Source organism: Gastrolobium bilobum, unplaced genomic scaffold (assembly GCF_033153095.1).
Source record: "Gastrolobium bilobum isolate Gb01-03AN ecotype WA unplaced genomic scaffold, APGP_CSIRO_Gbil_v1 utg70441, whole genome shotgun sequence".
Taxonomy (NCBI): Eukaryota; Viridiplantae; Streptophyta; class Magnoliopsida; order Fabales; family Fabaceae; genus Gastrolobium; species Gastrolobium bilobum.
In genome coordinates this window covers 45,170-54,554 of record NW_026898694.1, presented here as the reverse complement: position 1 = coordinate 54,554, position 9,385 = coordinate 45,170, and the positions used below count along the sequence as shown (strand labels likewise).

At 32.8% G+C, this 9,385-nt stretch overlaps 1 non-coding gene across 1 annotated transcript; it reads right to left on the bottom strand.

The window, feature by feature from the left end:
* Positions 1-1,935: 1,935 nt before the first annotated feature.
* TRNAK-UUU (transfer RNA lysine (anticodon UUU)) lies at positions 1,936-2,008 on the bottom strand. The gene has a single exon. It is a non-coding gene; the product is annotated as a tRNA-Lys (tRNA).
* Between the last annotated feature and the right edge of the window lie 7,377 nt (positions 2,009-9,385).

Sequence of the window (9,385 nt, the reverse complement as noted above, 5' to 3'; positions counted from 1 at the left end):
GGTCTCGTTGGAAATATAAAAGAGAGATCTACAACTTTTATGAAGAACACATGATCCAAATCCATCATCTTAGATACAAAAAATTATATGGAAGGCAGCAGCGAAATTAAGCAACAAATTTTAAGTTTAAATGTGTTCTAGCTTGCTTCCAACTACTTTTTGTGAAAGATCTTGACTTGATAAATATGTTTTGAAGTTATAAATATGTCAAGCATCGTTTCCATGAATTTTTCAAATTTCTTTCAAGTATATAACGGTTATGATTATGCAATTTGAAAAACACGTTTACTTTGAGAAAAATTTTGAGCTCATACAATGCAATCTATTATATACCCTCACATAAATTCTAAGTCATAAAGATACATTTTAAATATGATTTTAGACTTAGCTTCATGTCTTGTGTCTTGGGTCTTTTCTTGAACTTGATGCTTTGACTTGTTGAATATGACAATGCTTGACACTTTGTTGGTTTTGATCATTTTTCACCATGGTTATGATATTGAGCTTCTCTTAGATGTTGTCCATGGTTAGTTATCTTTGATCTTGGTGTTGTTCTTCTAATTATTCTTTGTTGCTCTTGATCCAATGATCTTGCCACTTTGATATGACATCACTCTTCTTGTGTGGCTACATCATACATCTTCAACATCCACATATGGTTCATGCCTTTTGCTCTTGATCAAAGCTTTTCTCTTTTTGTTGTTGTCACTTTGTTATCATCAAAACATACCTTGTATCTACATAGATTTCACTACCATTTTTTCTCTCATTAATTTAACATACAAAAATTGAATCGAAAAATTGAAGTAACAATTTGGGGAGAAAAAAAATTATGAGATTCTTGTTTGAGTTGATCGAGGAGGAAATTGATAGCTTCGTCTTCGTCGGGGCCTTCGAATCGAGAAACGAAGGAGAAGATCTCATCGAGAGCTTCAACTTTGAGATTGTAGCCTCTCATCTTTGCACTTCCTCTTAACCTTTTTTCCTAGTTGAAGCATTCATCTCTCTCTCTCTAATGTTGTGTTTCAGTCTCAATTGAACAAGATTAAAAACCAGTTTATATTCGGTTCAGGTCGAACCGGTTCCGAATCGATTTTGAACCAAACCGAGTCGGTTTGATTTAAAAAAAAAAATTCAGTTCAAAGAACCGAATCGATTTAAACAAGTTCAATTCAGTTCTATAAAAAAACCAATTCATGTCGACCCATGCACATTCTTACCTACCACTAGAAATGCTATATCCCTTAAAGGCTTAAATCATTAGAACATGATTGCACCATATGACCCAATTACATGAAAAATCTGTGGGAAATCGCCTCCTCCTCAAATGGAAATTACTCTCACCCTTCCTTCGACGATAGTGGTCCAATGCACTCTTTGTTTCAATGAAGAGCTAGTCTTAGTACTCTAAGAATAAGGTGACTCGAAGAAGTTGTGTGGAAATACCTTTAAATTATCTACCAAAAAATTATTAAATTTTTTTAAAGTCACAGCCCATCATTCAATATGCCTAAGTTTCAGTAATATATAAAAGGAGAATATTACTCTCATGTTATATGAAAGAAAAATTTTCTCACAAGAGAGAATAAATATAAAATGGATCTCATTTTTAATTTGTGAGTACATAATTTTTTTTTCCTCTCATAAAACATGAAAGTAATATACTTCTATATAAAAAAAACTTGAGTGTAATATACTTCTATATAAAAAAACTTGAGTGAAAACCGGAGCATATTTATAGGATTGGGCCATAACTACACCCGTAAGTAGGTATATAAAAAAACTTGAGTGAAAACGTGAGCATATTTATAGGCTTGGGCCATAACTAGACCCCTAAGTAGGTCTTAGGTACATCTAGTCAAAGACAGAAACGCATAACAAAACACAATGGGAAGGACAGTAATCATAACATTAATGAAACAAAGCTTACAAAATCGCCGTCTGTGGGAATCGAACCCACGACCACATGGTTAAAAGCCATGCGCTCTACCAGCTGAGCTAAGACGGCCATGTCATTAGGTCTTAATTGGCTGTTAATTATATCATATAGTGGTTACATCATTCGCAAAATTTATATTTTTATTCTCCAACACCATAAGCATATTTCAGTCTCTTCTCTTTCTGCATCTCTCTAGCAACAGTGTCGCACCGTCGATTCCCACCGTTTATAAAGTAATCCCTTTTTACCAAACCTCCAAAGTTACGTTCTTTTTGGAATTTTGTGTTCATACCCAGAAACATAATTGTATAAGAAACTTTAAAAAAATAAAAATTCCCAATTTTTTAATATGTTTTTTGGTGTATTGTATATAGCTAAAAAATGGAAATTAAAGATGAATTTGTATGATAATGTGTTCTGTTTTAGTAATGGGAATCTTTGTGTTATGTTCAATTATGCAGCAGTTTTCTGTTTTTTTTTTCATGTGTAAATAGTTGTTAGCTGTATTTGTTTCATATAGCCCTTCATATTATTATTGCTTTATTGTTGAGAAGAACATTGTTTATAGCTGTGTTTGTTTCACATAACCCTTCATATTATTATTGTTGTTGTCAAGAACAGCCCAAATTGTTCTTCTTTTATTGTGTTGTGCTGATGTGTGAAATTGTTATATTTGTTTAACATAATTCGTGTGTACCATTTAGGAAGTATGCAGTCACTTTTGCTAAATATTTAGATTAATTCCTCACCGAAATTTTTTGCTAACATTTTTTTTTTAAAAAAAAAATTATAAAAAATTCACCAAAAACTAAATATTTTACGAATTTAGGCCACAATTTGCCAAGGATTTCACTCCCAACGTAACATTTTCTAAGAAAATATAAAACCCAAGCTAAACAAGCAAGCCATAAAAGTTGGAATATAATTCAGCAAAAGAATATATATATATATATATATATATATATATATTTAAAACAATGGGGTTATTGAGATTCGAATCTATGACTTTATACAAACTATCCAAATCTCTGACATTAGACTAATTCTAATGACTTATCCAGTGAAAGAAATTCAAATTCAACAAAGGAAAAAATGTTTGTCATTTTAAAAGATATAATTTTATGTCATTTTAGATCTTAACTGTTGATTTCTGTCAATCAACGATTAGGATTTATTGGATCAAACTTATTAATTAATTAGTAATTCGTAATAAAATCCAATAAATCCTAACCGTTGATTGATGAAAATTAACGGTTAGGATATAAAATGACACAAAATTATATCATTTAAAAGGACAAACATTTTTTCCTTCAACAAATGATTTTTTAATGTCACTAAATAATTTTGAAAAGTTATATTTTTAATAAGTATTTTCATTGTAAAAAATAAACATTTTTATATATTTTTATCAAATTTAAAAATTCTGAAAAGATCTTCTCGATTTTGGTTTTGAAAAAAAAAAGTATTGATAAAATTGCCAAAATTTTAACATTTAAAAGGTACATAAATGCAGAAAAATATGCTTATATTTCGAAAAGTTACAACTTTAACAAATGATTTTTTGACTAACAATTATATTTTATTTGTTTAAAGTGCCTTCCTTATTTGAAAAAACAAGATTCAAGAATATACTAATTTTGCAAGCACTAAATCATGTTATTTTTGTGAGCTAGATTGCAACTCAGATCGTCAACCTTTGTAGCAGGGGAACAACATTACTAGCGAAAAGATGATAGAGAAAACAACAAACATTGAAGCGATAATGCAATTTAATAAACAATTTAATAGTCTTTCATATTTATCTTTGCATTTTAACTATTATTATGTCGCATCTGTTCAAGTCTATGTAGATTTTTTCAACCCGTAAATGTTTCTCCTCTATCTTATCTCGGGTCTAATAATGGATATCAAAATGCTTCGAGGAAAAGTAAAATGTTAAAATTTTGACAAAGTGCATTGTGCTTCGATTGTTACATTTCAACACATATTTTTCTTGCTTGTGACTCAACTCGAATAAGAAAATTTTCATCCATAATATTTCTTCACATGCTTCTATTGTTGCAATATACTTGAGTTCTTTGTTAGACAAGGAAACACATTTGTGGAGCTTAGACGCCAAGATATAGCTCCCCTTACAAAAAGAATCAAATATCTTGACGTAGACTTTAGTTAGCAAGTATCACCTAACCTAGGTCTGAATTCGTGTATATTTCGAACTCGGGATTTCCTTTCTCAAAACACAAAGTGCCCAATTTTTTTTTTTGGGGTTTGCCTGAAACCGACTTACAAGATTGGAGACATGGGCAATGTCTAGTCTAGTGTAAATCATTGCATGCATAAGGCTGCCAACCGCATTTGAATATGACACTTTCATCATTTCTTCTTTCTCTTCATCACTTGTTGAATTTTGCTTCTTAATAATTTAAATATCCCTCAAGTGATGTGATTGCCAATTTGGCCTTTTGTATATTAAATTTCTTGATATATTTCTTCTGGGATAGTCATAGCAACTTCCTAGAGAAATCTCGGATAACTTTCATCCCAATGATCTACTTTATCGGGTTAAGATCTTTCATAGCAAAAGAAGTGCTCAATGCTCTGTTAAGAGCAACATTTTTTTAAATCTTCCCCAACTATTAGCATATCTTTAACATATAGTAAAGGTATGATGAAATCATCACTAGCATACCTCTTGATGAACTTATAGTGATCACCTTAAGAGTTTGTTTGACACTTTTTTCATAGCTAAAGTTAAAAAAGAAGGGAAAACTATTTGTCCTTTTAAATGATATAAATTTATGTTATTTCACCCCCTTATAACAATGTACTCCGAGGAATACATAATTATAATATTAAATTTACTTTATTTCTCTCTCTTTAGAAATTTTTCAGAAACTTGTCGGCTGACATGGAGAGAGAGAGAAAAATTCATATTATAACTATCTACTCCCCAAAGTACATAGTTATAAGGGGTGAAAGGACATAAGCTTATATCCTTTAAAATGACACACACTAAACCCAAAATAGAAAGGGTTTATCTAATAAAAAAAGAAGAAGAACAAATGTAATAAGAAACAAATAACAAATGTTTTAAAGGTAAAGATTTAAAATGAAAAAATAGATCCAAGAATGAATATATTTTTTTTATTAAAAAAGAGTTTCATCCAAAATGATGAACTCAAAAATATTTGGATGCTTCAAATCACATCGACACACATGATTACTCTTTGTCGGTGATGTTTTCAACATTTTGTTGGAGAGGAGGAGATCGAATAGGATAAAGGATAAAATTAATAAATATAAATAAATATAAATTTAGAATACGATCATGATTGAAAAATAAATATGAGGACTCTAAAAAAGATAAGTACATCTTTAAAAGAGCTCCTTCAAAGAGCTTCTAATTTTATATCCATTATTAAAAAAAATCTTATTTTAAAATAAGTATTTTTATAAAAATATATTTGGCTACACTTTCTCTTATAAAAGCTAAAAAAAAAAACACTTCAAGCATATTATAACATCTCGTATTTCGCAAACGTATAAATATATATGATAATATGGATAAAAGGGGAGGATTAGTGAAAATAATGAAATTAGGGTCAAATTGCATAAGAAATGGCAAAATAATAATTTACCAAACACCTATCCCTAGGCAAGAAAAATTGAATAGAAGGTCTCAAATAGTAAGAATAACGCCGGAAATGGATTCAGGATGAAAAATCGAGTGGATAGGCAAGTTTCAGAAAATTTGATGAATAGTGATTTTTTCGGTGTAAAATACTGCGGTATAATTGTACCGATAAGCGTGAAAATATGATCAGTATTTTAAGGAAGTAAAAATATGACGTGAACGAGAAAAATACGTAGATTATGAATTTGTGGGTTAAATTGGATGATTTAAGAAAGTTAAGTGACGTGTGGGACCTACTTTAAGTGGCTTAAGTGATTTTAAGCCACCAAAGTCAAGACATAAGCCATTTTCTCTCTCCTCTTCTTCTTGAAATCGTCGAGCTCCTTGTCCATGGAGGTGACCTTGAGCTTTTGAAATTCCATCTACTTTTCTAGTCATATTTAGGAGAAACTTCCAACTACAAAGTTGTTCCCCACACTCTTGTGTATGACTTTCATGTAGAGTGCATCTTGTGGGAAGCATTGTGGAGGGAGAAAACCTCCATTTACAGCCGCGAATTTGGTGGCATTTTGGTGAAATTTTGAGGATCCTTGTGTTGATTCATTGGTTGGAGATCATCCCCTTGAACCCTAGGGAGCTATTGGTGGTAAGTTTTAACACTCTCTTTGAGTTTTAATGGAGATCATAAATTGGATGAGGGTTTTGAAGTTGTAAACTGAGTTATGGTAGTTAGGAGCATTAAATGATATGTTTCCTTTGGAATTAAATGCTTAGAATGATAAATGATGATGATTGATGTAATAGAATTTATGGTGATTTGTAAAGTTGTAAGTTAGTGAAATTTTGAGTTGAATTCCAATACTTTGTGAAATGGCATGATGATAGGATTGTATAATTGAGTTATGGAGTAATTGTATGAGTGAATTATAAGATTGTATGATGTGTAGAAGTGTTAGAATGAATTGAAAATCCTTTGGGACCCTAGCATGAACAATTCGACCTATTGTGCTCATGGATGATTTGATAATGTAAAAATGATATAATTGATGTTGTATGGTGGTAAATGGTGTTTAAATAGATGATAGTATCTTGTGATATAGTGATATTGGAAGGAAGAATGTGGAATATACGGTTTATGTGGTAATTCGACCTATAAGGAAATTGGGTGGAAATGATGTGAAAAGTATTGTAAAACCAATGGTTGGTGCCTTAGGGCATAAATGGTTATGATGATGAGTTAGTTTAAGGATTAAAATGATTGTGATAGTTGAGATAAATGGAAAAATAGCCATAGGCCTAAGTGACTTTGTTGGTTATTATTGTTGTAAAGTTGATGAGTATTATGTCAATGTTGTTGATCATTGTTGTTTGATCATATAGGTTGCCACTCACGGATTCAATAGAAGTGGATTAAGCTTGGATCTTACGTTAAGGAGAATTGGCTTCGGAGTGGAGGTAAACCTTTGGAACTTGAGTTATAATCCCTTGTGTGCTCCACCACACCTAGTGGAAGGTTGTGGTTGGATTTTGTGCCTTTGGACATTGTGTTAATAAGTATGTTCATGCATTATTGCTTGATTGTGTGACATGCTTAAAGCATGTTGTGTGTGAATTGTTTGATCTCTGGCCAGTAGATGTGTGTGGTTTGGACTTCCGCTGGAGATATCCTTTGGGGATTCCAGTCGGGTTTTGCCGTGGGGCCGACTCCGGAGCGGCACCTGGATGATCTAAACGTGGGACTTCCGCTGGATAGGGCTCATGAGGAGTTCCAGTTGGGTTTTGCCATGGGGTCATCTCATCCATGGGAGAGGCACTAGGAAGCTTCCCAGGGGTTCTATGATGGGGTCCTTGAACGAAATCCTGATGTGGATGTTCTTGGATTTGTACCCAGTTGTTGTGATTTTGTATGTTATGCATTTTACATGATGTTATTTGTTGCACATTGAGTGAGCCATGGGGTGGAGTGATCCTCTAGTACCCTTGATTTACTGAGATCTATTTGTATATCTCACCCCGCGTTTGGGGACACCATTTCAGGTTATGTTGAGCATGGAGGAGTTGAGCATGAGGTGCATATGGAGGGCATAGCATGTTGGAGGATTCCATTTGATACACATAGCATAGTGTTTAGTATTTTGGACTTAGGTTATGAACTTGTTGCATGTTGATACTGCCATGCTTTTGGATGTTCATGACTATATGTTAAGTCCTTTAGAATTAATGTATAGTTATGCCTTTGGTTTATATTGGTATTTTGGTGAGCATGGGACTTGTCCATGGCCACACATTATGTTTAAAGGCATTTAGTGACTTGTGATGTAAAATGAGCCATATGATGTGTAAATGGCAAAACAAATGGGAAATATTGTAATTGATGCATTACATAATGGATATGCATGATGGAAGGGCCTAGAGCCTCCATTAGTAATGGTACATGGGTTATATTAAGTATTAAAGTGATAGGATTGAAATCATGGATCCCTTATGAAGTGAAAAAACTGTCAAAACTGGTTTTTCACAGTAGGGAATCGATTCCCTGTTGTTGGGAATCGATTCCCTGAAACAGAGCACGTGAATTTCAGCCACTGTGAAGGCTAGGAATCGATTCATTTCAGCCACTGTGAAGGCTGGGAATCGATTCCTTGAGGTTGGGAATTGATTCCTTAAAACAGGGGAGCAAAAATGAAGCTTATGTGTGTTACTGTAGCTGCTGGGAATCGATTCCTTGAGGTTGGGAATCGATTCCTACTGTGCAAAAATTGAAAATATGTCGTTTTATCACCTAGAGTTAATGGTATTGCTTGGAGGGTTTATAATTAAGAATTTTTATGCTTCCGCGAGTTTTGCATTTACAATTTTGGTATTGTTTTTAATTGATTACAGAAATGGTTTATGATTAAAGAAAAGAATGTAATAAAATAAAAAAGTTTACACGTAATTTAATTAATTCAATTACTGTGATTGTAACTGCGCTTAATACCATATGCAATGATAACATTACTGGTACGTAACGGGCTGTTACACATATATTATAATAAAGCAGAAGGGAATAACAATCTTGAGGAAGAAGCATTTCCTCCAGAAATACTTAACACTTTTTCTGGCACTGGACTTCCTAACCAGTGTTTTAAAAACTGGCTCGGACAGGCTGGGTCGACCCGGGTCTCGATGACCCGGTAGGTTCCCCAGTCCGAGCGGTCATTTGGATCGATTCTGCAGTCAACTCGGTTTGGACTGGTTGACCTGGGTTAGACCGGTTGACCCTCTATTTATTTTTTCTTTTTTGTAAATTTTTTTTTTGGTTGCTATGAACTCTTGAATTAAATCATGTTCATATTTTGTGGTAAACATGATTAAAAAGTAAGGTGAAAATAAGGTGTTTTGGATTAGTGCAGTTCATTTATGTAATTTAGTTGTATCTTATAATGATCTAAAGAAGTTAAGTGGGGATAAACACTCATGGTCTCATTTCAACCGTAGAAACTTTCTCCTTAGTGTATATTTTATGCCTACTATTTGTTATCATGATTTAGTTTATCTGTGTTATGTCAAGGCACAAAAGGTGTATATTTCAACCGTAGAAGTTAAGTGGGGATAAACACTGATGGTCTCATTTCAATAGTAGAAACTTTCTGCTTAGTATATATTTCATGCCTACTATTTGTTATCATGATTTAGTTTATATGTGTTATGTCAAGGCACAAAAGGTGCACTTAGCTTACATTGTGATTTTAATCCAATGTTAGGATATGGTCTAGAGCTAGAAGCCTAGAAGTATATATTATTTGCTATCATTGAGAACCAATCTATTT